The 13386-nt window shown below is 42.0% G+C and overlaps 1 protein-coding gene across 2 annotated transcripts in view; it reads left to right on the top strand.

Moving 5' to 3' along the window:
* The window catches only part of MBP (myelin basic protein), a 150405-nt gene that overhangs the window by 49287 nt on the left and 87732 nt on the right, over positions 1-13386 (top strand). The gene's annotated exons all lie outside the window — the stretch shown is intronic.

The raw sequence follows: 13386 nt of genomic DNA, 5'->3' as shown, positions 1-13386 counted from the left end.
GTGCCATAGGCAACAATGGGGACTCATTTGGCCAGAAATGGTGCAGCCGAATATCGGTCTCCATTACATTCTGAATGAGACTTTGGAATGTAAAAAACTAAAGTAAACTTAGTTTAGGTATCTGAACAAGAGGAAAAACCAGTTGTGCATTACAGATCTGTTGATCTGTTGTTGTGGTTATACAGATTTATGCTTCATGCACATGAATGTTATTTTTGGACACGTTCTATCAGTTATTTCACCAGCTAGGACACATCCCCATTTTTTTCTATGGGCTTATATAAACCGCTGTGTCCAGGTAGTTTATTATTCTGTCATTGGAGTGTAAATGGACTTCATAATGAGCTGATAAGCCTTAGTGGGACAGGATAATTCATTTCACCATTATTGAAGTGTAGTGCTTCCAATGTCCGACTGTGCAGGAAACATCCACCAGGCAACGCCAAATTAGTTATCTATCATGATAGACTAATGAGAGTTAAGCCAAAACTGGTTAGTTGATGGGCTTGGGGTACATTTACACTTTTAGTTTTTTCATGAAGTCAAAACCAGTGATCACTGGTACTGGGCAAGTACCAGGGCCCAGGGCTGCTGGGGGGGGGGGGAGCACGTAAGGCTGTACATAAGGATCTATCTAATAAATCCATAGGAGGGCTTCATATAAAAAAAATCATGAGGTGGCCTTTGTATAAAATTACCAAGAGGCAGAGGTCGCACTAACTTTTTCAAGGCAGAGTAAAAATACTCCTCTTAGCATTTTGGAGGAGTAATTTTAGCCGATAAGGAGTTCAAAAATTGTAATACTGCAAATAAATAATATTTAGGCATATACATTGTTAAAAAGGAGCTATTTATGCAGGAAAATCATAACTAAAGAAGTTCTCCATGCATAAGCTGGAAATAACACATTTTTCTGCATCATACACTAAACATAAGCATGAAGATGGAATCCCTACCTTTACTGAAGCTGAAAATCTGTCAATCCAGAACAGTAGAGCATGCGAAAACAAACTCTTCAATAACTGCTGAATTTGAAATAAACTTGAAAAGGTGAAACTGGAACTCAAGTTTGAACTCGGTAAAGTCTTAGCTTTAGCCAAAAATTACAGGTGTGACCTGCGTGTTTTTTGCTTCCAGAGTGCCACTGCTGCCTGAAAATCAAAGTTGCATTCAACTGTATCATTTGTTAAGGAAACTGAAGGTCCCTCCTCGGAAATTCTAGACAGTGCTTCTAGATGTTTGTCTCCTAACCTACTGCGTTTGCTGGACTTTATCCTATTTTGCGTAGAAAATCCACGTTCACAGCAGGCTGTAGATAATGGTAGAATTAAGGCTACAGATGCCAGAGCACAGAAGTCTGGATAAATAAGCACATCACCAATCTTGTAAGAAAAAAGAAGTTGGCAGAAGTCTGTCATTTTCATGCCTTTGTACCTTTTGAGAAGGTCGGACACTTCCAGCCATTCCTTTCGTAAACCCTCCTCACTTGGAAGTTTGCACTGATAGGTGGAGGCTATAGCTTCTGGTACACAAAACTTTTGAATAACATTGTTCAAAGAATCATCTTTTGAGATATTGTGGGGGAGAGACATTGGATTTAATACCTGATCAAGGTCACAAAGAATAGATAAATCTGTTAAACTGAAGCGTTCACTTAAATTGTTTAACAGATTATTAAGAAATTTTTCCTTCACATTTTTAAACTCAGCTTCTGATGTACTGCGATAACTTATTTTAATATCTCTAAAGTACCCTCCACTTGCAGACATTTGGGACAGGAATGCTGCAAGATACTTTCCTGGTGCCTCTCTCATTGTTTCTAACACTAAAGTTACTGCTCTCAATTCACTTAGTAGAACAGAAAAGTTTATATCTTCTGTTTGGAACACCCTACTAACTCTATTGATTACTTCAAGCACGTCTCTTAGTAAGCAAAGAGTTGCAATGAAAATGTATTCTGAGCATCCTTTAAGTAATCCAGGAGCTCGGTCACATAAACTACGTTTTTTTTGTAGCCACCAAGTCTGTGAGCACTAAAATAACGGCATCAAAGCTATCATGTAAAGCATCCACAGCCCTTCCGAGTGAAAGCCATCTAACAGAATGAATTTCTTTAAGCGAAATTTGACTCTGCTCCAAGACTTCCTGCATTTTCACTAGTTTTTCATGCCTTATAGTAGAGCTGTTAAAATAGCTATAGAGCATACTAATGAGATTTTGCTCATTTCCCAACTGGGAGATTCCTTCAGATGCTTGCGATATGGCAAGTGCCATACGATGAGCAATGCAATGAAAATGCAACATTACAGGAAACCTTGCCTGCAGTTTTTTTCCTACTCCATTGTGTCTGCCTATCATTACTGCTGCACCATCGGTAGCAAGGCCTAAAATTTTAGTAAAGTAGACACCCCTTTTCTCCAAAAATATTTTTAAAACATTAACAATGGCATCTGCAGAACACTCTCCATGCAGCTCTAAATTTGCCCAAAAGTGTGTCTGTGGCACACTGCCATTAACTGTTCTGACATAAAGTATCATTTTATGATGCACAGCAATGTCAGTGGATTCATCAATTAATAAAGAAATACATGGACTTCTTTTTATTTCATTCTCTATGTCTGATGCTATTGTTTCAGACAATGCAGACTCTATCTCTGTAAGCGTACAGTGATGAAGGTTAATGTGCTTTTCTTTAATAGCATTATTTCCTAATGATTTTATTAAGGTCATAATGGGCTTAAATTTAGACTGGGGCATTTCTTCTTTTCCCATAGTATACAATGTCCTAAATATGGCCATTTCTCCAGGAGTTGCTTCCAAGGATGCTACCATGAATGTTTTGGGCACAGTATTTTGATGTGCTACAGATAATAAAGATGCCTTATGCTCCACTGTCTCTTCGTGACGTAAAAATGTAGATCGCTGCAAGTTAACGGCACCACTTGTCGCCATTACCACTTTCATTTTTGCTCGCCGGCATTCGCAACAAAAAGCCCGCCCACTTTTTTCATTGAATTCCAGCCATGCAAATTCACGTAGCCACTTAGATAAGAATTTGTTGTGTGTCTTACTTTTTTTTAGACAAGGGTTGCTCAGAGTCAGCGATGTTATCACTTGAAGGCTCTGGAGGACTTACTATATCACAGCAGTCACTATTACTACTGCAGGCAATAGGAACGGATTCATCCATTGCAATAGGAACGGATTCATCCATTGCAATATTTGCCGCTAAATGTGAGGCATTAGTAGAATTATCTGTGTCCTGTTCTAGGGCCTTTTCAGTATTTTCACGAAGGTCAGATCTGCTGGTGTTGGTGTTCTTATTGAAATATTTTAACAAGCTCACTTGTTTTTTAACTGACTCCATTACTAATCTGGAAAAAAAAAACACAAAAATTTCTTTCAAACATGGCTTCTAGCTAACGTAACTGAGGTTGTGTTCACACAGGCTATGCTTGAATGCATTTAGATATTCAAGCCAAGTGCTTTACCAGGACAAAGTTACTCCTTATAGACAATATTGTCCTCATTTCCGATTGCAAGTGTTTCAGCGGAAACACATATGCGATCGGGCAAGCCTTTGGCCCACAACTTTTGAGTTTCAAAACTGTACACAAACGCTGTGAGTGAACACACCCTCAATGACCAACAAATAGTTTCAGCCAGGGGTGGGAGAAAATCAACCCTTACCAGCTGAGGTAGCTTCACAGATCTGAGTCTCTGACTAAAAATGAAGGCAGGGTCACAGCAGGGAAGCAGTGGAGGTGCTCTGGAAGAAGAAAATGAGTGTGGTAGCAGCGGATGGCAGGAAGCTGGAAGTAGATGCATCAAAGTCACAGGCTGGCATACAGCAAAAGGTTAAGCCATGTTCACACGTGCCACAAATGTTGCTTTTCATGGGCTTTGTTTCCCTGGAAATGCATATGCAATGGAAAAGCATATCCTGATCCGGGCTGTGTTCTTCTTTAACCTTGACAGCCCGGGATCACCCAAAAAAGAAACTTATAATTAGCAGCCCGGAGTGCAGGGACATCAATTTTTGTGACCTCATGTACCTGCACTCCGGGCTGCTAATTGTAAATTCCTTTTTTAGGTGATCAAGGTTAAAGAAGAACACAGCCTGGATCAGGATGAAGAGGAGAATAAGTGAGTACAGGCAGTCCCCGGGTTACATACAAGATAGGGACTGTAGGTTTGTTCTTAAGTTGAATTTGTATGTAAGTCGAAACTGTATATTTTATCATTGTAGTTCCCGACAATTTTTTTTTTTGCCCCAGTGACAATTGGAGTTTCAAATTTTTTTGCTGTAATAGGACCAAGAATTATCAATAAAGCTTCATTGCAGACAATTTTAAGCTGATTATTGCAATCTGGGACTATTTTAAAGCATCCAGAGAGCTTCACCAGAGGTCACAGTGGGCAGAGGGGTCCGTCTGTAACTATGGGTTGTCTGTAAGTCGGGTGTCCTTAAGTAGGGGACCGCCTGTATTTGCTTTTTTTCTTTTTTTTTTTTTACTATTTTTAACTGGTAGACTTCCTTTAAGCAATACAAAGCACTGGGGTTTGGTTTCCAATTGCATGCTTTTCCCTGGAAATGCATATGCAATGGAAACAAGGCCCATCCCCTGTGCGCTATGAAACGGCAATGCTAGTGGCACATGTAACCGTTGCCTTACACTCTAGAAGCCAAAGCAAAATTGGTGCTGGAGTGCTCTCCAAGACCCACAACAAATAAATGTCAGGAGTGAGCGAAAAAATAAACCCTTACCAACTGAGGTAACTTCACAGATCTAAGTCTCTGACTAAAAATGAAATGAAGGCAGGGTCACAGCCAGGAAGCAGTGGAGGGGCCCTGGAAGATGAAAATGAGTGTGGTAGCAGCAGTGGGTGGCAGTAGATGGCACTCTGGAGGCTGGAAGGAGAGGTTTCAAAGTCACAGGCAGCAAAGGGTTACACTTTCGAAAGTCAAAGCAGCATCCTCAGGGTGGTTTCCCACATGGCGATTGTGTCACGTTTTTAAATGCATGCGTTTAATTGCAAACGTATATGCACTTTGGCCAAACCTCCTCCCACTTGCGTTTGGGATCAGTTTAAAAACGCTACACAAATGCCACGAGGAAAACCGCCCTCAATGACCGACAGCAAATAATGTCAGGGGTTACTGAGCGAATAATCAACCCTTACCAGCTGAGGTAGCTTCACAGATCTAAGTCTCTGACTAAAAATGAAGGCAGGGTCACAGCCAGGAAGCAGTGGAGGGGCCCTGGAAGATGAAAATGAGTGTGGTAGCAGTGGATGGCACTCTGGAAGCTGGAAGGAGATGTTTCAAAGTCACAAACAGGCAGCAAAGGGTTACACTCTAGAAGCCTGAGGGCGCTTTCACACGATGCGTTGCGTTTTTGACGCATTGCAAAGGCTTCAGCCTTCATCACATACTTGGGTTACATTGCATTTAAACTGCATTCTAAAACTAAATGTAACCTCAGCATGTGATCAAGCCTGTAGCCAAAAACGTATCAAAAAATGTGACACAACGCATTGTGTGGTTCAAATGTTATGTTTTTCAGATGCAGTTTTTGGGGCCAAAAACTGGTGTGGATGAGAATGGGTGGGAACATATAATATATACATATAATCCAGCAGTTTGCAGCCTTTCACCTTCTTCAATGGGCAGCATGTGAAGACTTTGGTTACACATGATCTGATAAAAAAATGAGGCCCTTAACCCCTTAACGCTCTGCGCCGTAGCTCTACGGCGCAGAGGTATAAGGGATGTATGAAGAGGGCTGAGTCCTCTTCATACAGAGGTGGGGGTTTTTGCATTTTGCAGAAAACCCCCACCGCTAATAACCGCGGTCGGTGCTTGCAGCTATTAACCCTCTCAACGCCGCCGGCAAAGTCGCCGGAGGCGTTTAAAAGACGGCGGCGCGCGGGCACCGCCATCTTTTTTCCGATCGCCGCGCCCCCGAACGCCATCGAGGGCGGCGATCGGTTACCATGGTAGCCTCGGGTCTTCTTTTGACACGAGGCTACATGGCTTATGCAGGTTCGTTACAATGAGCCAGTGGCTCATTGTAATGTATGACCTGCAAAAATGCCATATATTGCAATACTGTAGTATTGCAGTATATGGTAGGAGCAATCTGACCATCTAGGGTTAATGTACCCTAGATGGTCTAAAAAATAGTGAAAAAAAGAAGTTTAAAAAATAAAAAAAAATAATAAAATATTAAAAGTTCAAATCACCCCCCTTTCCCTAGAATGGATATAAAACATAATAAACAGTAAAAATCACAAACATATTAGGTATCGCCGCGTCCCAAAATGCCCGATCAAAATATAAAAACGGTTACGGACGGCGGTGACCTCCGAGGCGGGAAATGGCGCCCAAACGTCCGAAATGCGACTTTTACACCTTTTTACATAACATAAAAAATGATCAAAATGTCGCAGACCTCAAAATGGGAGCAATGAAAACGTCACCTCATTTCGCAAAAAATGACCCCCCACACATCTCCGTGTGCCAAAGTATAAAAAAGTTATTAGCGTCAGAAGATGGCAAAATTTTTTTTTTCTTTTTTGTACACATTCGTTTAATTTTTGAAAATGTATTAAAACACAATAAAACCTATATAAATTTGGTATCACCGCGATCGCACCGAACCAAAGAATAAAGTAGGAGTGTTATTTGGAGCGAAGAGTGAAAGTCGTAAAAACTGAGCCCACAAGAACGTGACGCACGTGCAGGTTTTTTTCAATTTTTCCACATTTGGAATTTTTTTTCAGCTTCGCAGTACACGGCATGTTAAAATAAATAACAGTACGGGAAAGTAAAATTTGTTACGCACAAAATAAGCCCTCACACAGGTCTGTACACGTAAAAATGAAAAAGTTATGGATTTTTGAAGTTGGAGAGCGAGAAATGAGCTGAAAAACCCTGCGTCCTTAAGGGGTTAAATTGATCTCATGTACCATAAACATCAGGGCCAATACAGGGAGCTTTTCTGCCCAAATATAAGGTCCTCCATTTACCTGACAGAGGACAAATATAAACGTTTGCCTGCACCTGGTAATCCACCTGTCTTACACTGCATGTGCAGTGTGAATGTCTCATGTCTGTACTGTTCTATGTAACTACTGTGTATGCAATTACTTATTCCTTGCAAAGTGCACAACCACTATAGGTGAAACGCCACAGTCTTCACTGTGGCTGTGAAATAGGCAATGTACATATTTTAATTACACACACAAAATTCTGAAACCGCTCACCGGGACCCAGGAACCACACTGCTTAGTCCCGACTCCCACAGCTCCCGCCGTCTCCAAGCTCCGCCCACAGCAAGTGCACAGTCAGGAGGGGCTTGAGTAATATACAAGGTTGAGGGGCAGGCGTGCAGCCAATAACAAAGCCCCATACACGCTGCTTAATATCAGCAGTGTGAAAGGAGCTGGGTTATTGGCCTTGTGCGCAGAGCGGTGCGCGGCGATTCTCATTATGATCGCGAATCGCGATCCTGCAAATGAGCGCGTCGACCCGCGCGCTACACATGATAATCGCCATGCGTACTTTTACGCATGGCGATTATTTTGGGGGGTAATCGTGCCTCATCGCGCGTCATAGACGCGTGGTGAGGCGTTAATGCGACCTCTGCCAAGAGGGGGGTTTGGTATGATAAACTAGAGAATTATTTTAGGGAACAGGAGACTGTTTTCGTTTCTGAATTTTTAATGCTGCCACGTGTGTTCACTGGAAAGGGGCCTACTGAGGCTCTTTCACCCAGAGGCCTACTGAAACCTGGAGCCGACCCTGCCAGTAATGGATCATAATGGGGAAAAATTGTATTAACTGTGCTATAATACTGATTCTTTTTTTTTACACTAACCCCTACTTGCATTAACTTTCTATTCTTTATGCAAAAACCTCCAATAAATACTTAAATAAATACTAAAAATACAAAATAAATAGCCAAAAATGAGAGTTCTTCATTGTAAGACTGCTCTTTCTGATATACCCGTGTTTAAAACTGCTTCATAACGGAGTTCTTTTGTACCGTATAGTCTCTACAACTTCTGCTTTGGTTCAATTGTTCTGGTTACAGGGGCCTTAATAAATATCAAGATAATCTGTGGCTAATCCCCATCACAGTCATTAATTTGTCACAATAAGTTTTCCTATTTAACCATTCAACAGAACTAGAAAGTAAAAATCTGATGTAAATACTTTTGTGTAAAAACTACAAAAGTGCTTAAGGAATGATACCTTTATTGGCTAACCAGAAAAATTATATTTGGTGCAAGCTTTCAGGGCACACAGGCCCCTTCTTCAGGCATGGATACAAATGAAGCACTGAGAGAAAAACACAATATTTGAGGGATGTTACAACAAAATAATTAGTACATATGGTGAGACTCAATTAAGATAAGCTGGGGCAATAAAACTAGAGGTTATGTTACAGAGAGAAGGGTGATGGGCAGGGGGTGGGGGGCTAGGATGGCAGGGGTCTGGAGTTAGTCTCTTGTGGGGATTGAAGCGAGTCCATGTAATGAGCCATAAACCCAGGTGCAATATTGAGGCCTTGTGTCAGTGACTGGAAGGTCATCATCAGTTTGAACTCCCAGGTTTTCCTTTCTCTGTTGTCCTTAAAGTCACCTTTCAGTATTAGGACCTTTAAATCCTTCTCGCTGTGGCCTGGTCCAGAAAAGTGTTTTCCCACAGGTGTGTCCATCCCCTCACTTATGGTGTGTCTGTGAGAATTCATCCTCCTCTGAAGTTTTTGTTGGGTCTCCCCAATGTATATATTATTTGTGTGACACCTCATGCACAGTATCATGTACACAACATTGGAGGATCTACAGGAGAATGTGCCTGGGATTTTATACTCCTGTTGTGTGTTGGGGATGTGGACTGTGCTTGATGATAGAACATGGGCACACGTCTTGCATCTTTTGTTATGGCAGGGAAAAGTGCCCGTCTGTGTTGGTGGTGAGAGGGCACTTCTTACCAGGAGATTCCTTATGTTTGGTGGCTGTTTGTAAGCAAGGAGGGGTAGGTCCGGGAATATGTCCTTTAGCCTGTTGTCCTTATGAAGAATGGCTTGGAGATCTTCTGCAATTTTCTTTAAAATCTTCATTTGTGGGTTGTACATGACCACTAGGGGCACTCTGCACTTGTCCTCTTTCTGTTGGTATTCCAGCAGGCTGCTCCTTGGAATCCTTCTAGCTCTGTGGATCTGTCTATCTATAACTAGGGGGTGATACCCCTGTTGTAAGAATGTTCTTCTTAGTGATAGAAGGTGTTGTTCTCTATCCTCACTCTCTGAGCAGATCCGGATGTATCTCAGAGCTTGGCTGTAGACAATAGATTTCTTGATATGTTTTGGATGGAAACTGTTCCACTTTAGGTACGCTGGACGACCTGTAGGTTTTTGATAAATTGTAGTTTGTATGCTGTTGTCCCTAATGTATATGGTTGTATCCAGGAAATGTACCTTAGATTTTGAGTAGTCCAGGGAGAGTTTTATGGTAGGATGAAATTTGTTATAACTTCTATGGAAAGACAACAGTTCATCCTCAGATCCTGACCAGATGATAAGCAGGTCATCAATATAGCGGAAGTATGCTAGAGGTTGAGTGGCGCAGGTTGTAAGAAACTCCTCCTCTAGTTTTGCCATGAACAGGTTGGCATACTGTGGTGACATTCTGCTTCCCATGGCACTTCCCATACACTGCAAGTAAATGTCCTCACCAAAGGAGAAATAATTGTGATGCAGTACAAACCTGATGAGCTGTAGGACAGGTTCTGTGGCCATGTTGTTCTTCTGCAGAAAGTATTTGCAAGCAGCTATACCATCTTCATGTGGGATGTTGGAATAGAGGGATGCAACATCCATAGTTGCCAATATTGTGCCATCTGGTAGTGGACCCAGGTTGGAAAGTTTACGGAGGATGTCGGTGGTGTCTTGGACATAGCTAGGCGTCTCCTTCACTAAAGGTTTTAAAATGTTTTCCACCCAGCTAGAGATACCTTCAGTTAGGGTTCCAACACCAGAAATGATTGGTCTCCCTGGATTTCCATCTTTATGTATTTTTGGGAGCATGTAGAATGTACCTATTCTGGGAGTGTTTGGTATTAAATCCAGTAGAGAGTCAGATATTGGGTCAAAGCCATTAATGATCTCAGTAAGTTCTCTTGTATATTGTACAGTGGGATCTTCCCTCAATGGTGTGTAGTATCTTTCATCAGAAAGTTGTCTGTTAGCTTCCTGAATGTAATCTGAAGTGTTGATAATTACTACGGCTCCACCTTTATCTGCTGGTTTGATGACAATATCTTTGTTGGATTTTAATGACCGTATGGCTTTTCTTTCTTGTATGCTTAGGTTGTCCGTGATGTTGTGATTTCTGTCTAACAATTCCGATTTCACTTTTTTTCTGAAACAGTCTATGTAGTAATCTAAGGTTTGATTAAATCCGGGTTGAGGGGTCCAATTAGACTTTTTCCTCTTTCTTGATGTTTCATGTCCCGGGTCAGTCTGTAATGTGGTCTCACTGTTGTCTTTCCATAGAAGTTATAACAAATTTCATCCTACCATAAAACTCTCCCTGGACTACTCAAAATCTAAGGTACATTTCCTGGATACAACCATATACATTAGGGACAACAGCATACAAACTACAATTTATCAAAAACCTACAGGTCGTCCAGCGTACCTAAAGTGGAACAGTTTCCATCCAAAACATATCAAGAAATCTATTGTCTACAGCCAAGCTCTGAGATACATCCGGATCTGCTCAGAGAGTGAGGATAGAGAACAACACCTTCTATCACTAAGAAGAACATTCTTACAACAGGGGTATCACCCCCTAGTTATAGATAGACAGATCCACAGAGCTAGAAGGATTCCAAGGAGCAGCCTGCTGGAATACCAACAGAAAGAGGACAAGTGCAGAGTGCCCCTAGTGGTCATGTACAACCCACAAATGAAGATTTTAAAGAAAATTGCAGAAGATCTCCAAGCCATTCTTCATAAGGACAACAGGCTAAAGGACATATTCCCGGACCTACCCCTCCTTGCTTACAAACAGCCACCAAACATAAGGAATCTCCTGGTAAGAAGTGCCCTCTCACCACCAACACAGACGGGCACTTTTCCCTGCCATAACAAAAGATGCAAGACGTGTGCCCATGTTCTATCATCAAGCACAGTCCACATCCCCAACACACAACAGGAGTATAAAATCCCAGGCACATTCTCCTGTAGATCCTCCAATGTTGTGTACATGATACTGTGCATGAGGTGTCACACAAATAATATATACATTGGGGAGACCCAACAAAAACTTCAGAGGAGGATGAATTCTCACAGACACACCATAAGTGAGGGGATGGACACACCTGTGGGAAAACACTTTTCTGGACCAGGCCACAGCGAGAAGGATTTAAAGGTCCTAGTACTGAAAGGTGACTTTAAGGACAGCAGAGAAAGGAAAACCTGGGAGTTCAAACTGATGATGACCTTCCAGTCACTGACACAAGGCCTCAATATTGCACCTGGGTTTATGGCTCATTACATGGACTCGCTTCAATCCCCACAAGAGACTAACTCCAGACCCCTGCCATCCTAGCCCCCCACCCCCTGCCCATCACCCTTCTCTCTGTAACATAACCTCTAGTTTTATTGCCCCAGCTTATCTTAATTGAGTCTCACCATATGTACTAATTATCTTGTTGTAACATCCCTCAAATATTGTGTTTTTCTCTCAGTGCTTCATTTGTATCCATGCCTGAAGAAGGGGCCTGTGTGCCCTGAAAGCTTGCACCAAATATAATTTTTCTGGTTAGCCAATAAAGGTATCATTCCTTAAGCACTTTTGTAGTTTTTACACAAAAGTATTTACATCAGATTTTTGATTTTTCCTGGCTAACACGGTACGTCAACAATTTTCTCAACATACCTGAACTAGAAAGTAGGAACAGCTCCTCCTTGTGGTGGTTGGACAGTGTTGCCAGATATCATCTAGATTATAGATTGAGACACAAACTATTTCCCTCTATCTGTCCCTCTCATTCATAGAAAAATGTTTTGACATTTTATATTTTATTTATAGTTTTATTGAGATTTAATTATGGTTCAATAAGACTTTTATTAGACATGACTTTCACAAGTTAACAAGCATTAATGTGTACGCCAGGCCCAGTATTGGATACAGATCTCATGCAGGCGGAGAGGAGTGCACAGTGATGCCAATTATGTACAACTGCTGAGAACAGAAAATAACGAAGTAAAACATGTAAAAAAATGGGCCCAACCTGCCCAGTGAAACACCTTGAACAAGCCAGACTTAGACAAAAAAGGGAGTTATAAGATGAGAGTAGTGTAAGGCGGCGGGGGAAGGTGAGGGGGAGATGAAACCTTAAAGAGAACCCGTCATGCAAAATAACCCCCCTAAACTAAATATATTTTCATAAACTGCCATTAGAGAGCATTGCCTCTATCCCTTCATTATCCCTCTACATGCCTGTAAACCTAAGCAATGAGGTCCTAAAGCTGTATGCAAATGACCTGTGAAATGTCCAATGAAGCATTAGCATATTCAAGCTGTCCACTCTATTCATGAGTGGGAGGCACAGCCACACCCCCAGTGCTTGACTGACAGCCTGTATAATGATGTGCTTCCTGGTGCTAACGCCCCCTGCAGCCTGTGTGTGCATGTGTGTGTGTTTAGGAGAGATACAGCAGCTCCAGGCAGCCATGTTACAGCAGAACATGTCAGATTCATGTGTAGCTGATGTCTGTGTCTCTCACCTGTATATTAGGAGGATGCAGCATGTCAGCAGATGCAGCACACACACTAGCCATGCTTTACTATACATTACACACAGACATGAGCAGGGGGAGGAGAGGGGAGGGGTAACAGGGGTGACATCACTGCCTCTGACCATGTGACCAGCCACATTTACATGATAAAGAATAGATGATTTTACAATGAATAATGTATGAAATAACTAGATAAAGGCTGGGATGGGATCCTTGTGAGTTGCTCCAACAGGTAGTAGTGACAGGACAAGTGGCAGAGACCTGATGACAGGTGTCCTTTAAGCCACAGTGGCATCACTATAATCTCATGACATGCGAGGAGCGAAAAGTGAACCATGGAAGCAAAATCTTGTGGAACATCTCGTACTGGCCTAGATCGCTAGCCCTTAACTCTTTCATGTGCAGAATTTGGTTGAGGGCCTCCACCCATTGTGATTTAGAAGGAGGGTATTAGTCTGAGTAGAGTTGGAATACGGCCTTCCAAAGGGATTGCACAGGGGACAGTGGAGCGTATTATATCATCTCCGCAGAGGCAGAGTGTTGCCTGGACAGAGTTGTATACCATTGC

This window comes from Engystomops pustulosus, chromosome 5 (assembly GCF_040894005.1).
Source record: "Engystomops pustulosus chromosome 5, aEngPut4.maternal, whole genome shotgun sequence".
NCBI classification, from domain to species: Eukaryota; Metazoa; Chordata; class Amphibia; order Anura; family Leptodactylidae; genus Engystomops; species Engystomops pustulosus.
Note: the sequence above shows the minus strand (reverse complement) of the source record. Positions and strands in the feature narration are given on the sequence as shown.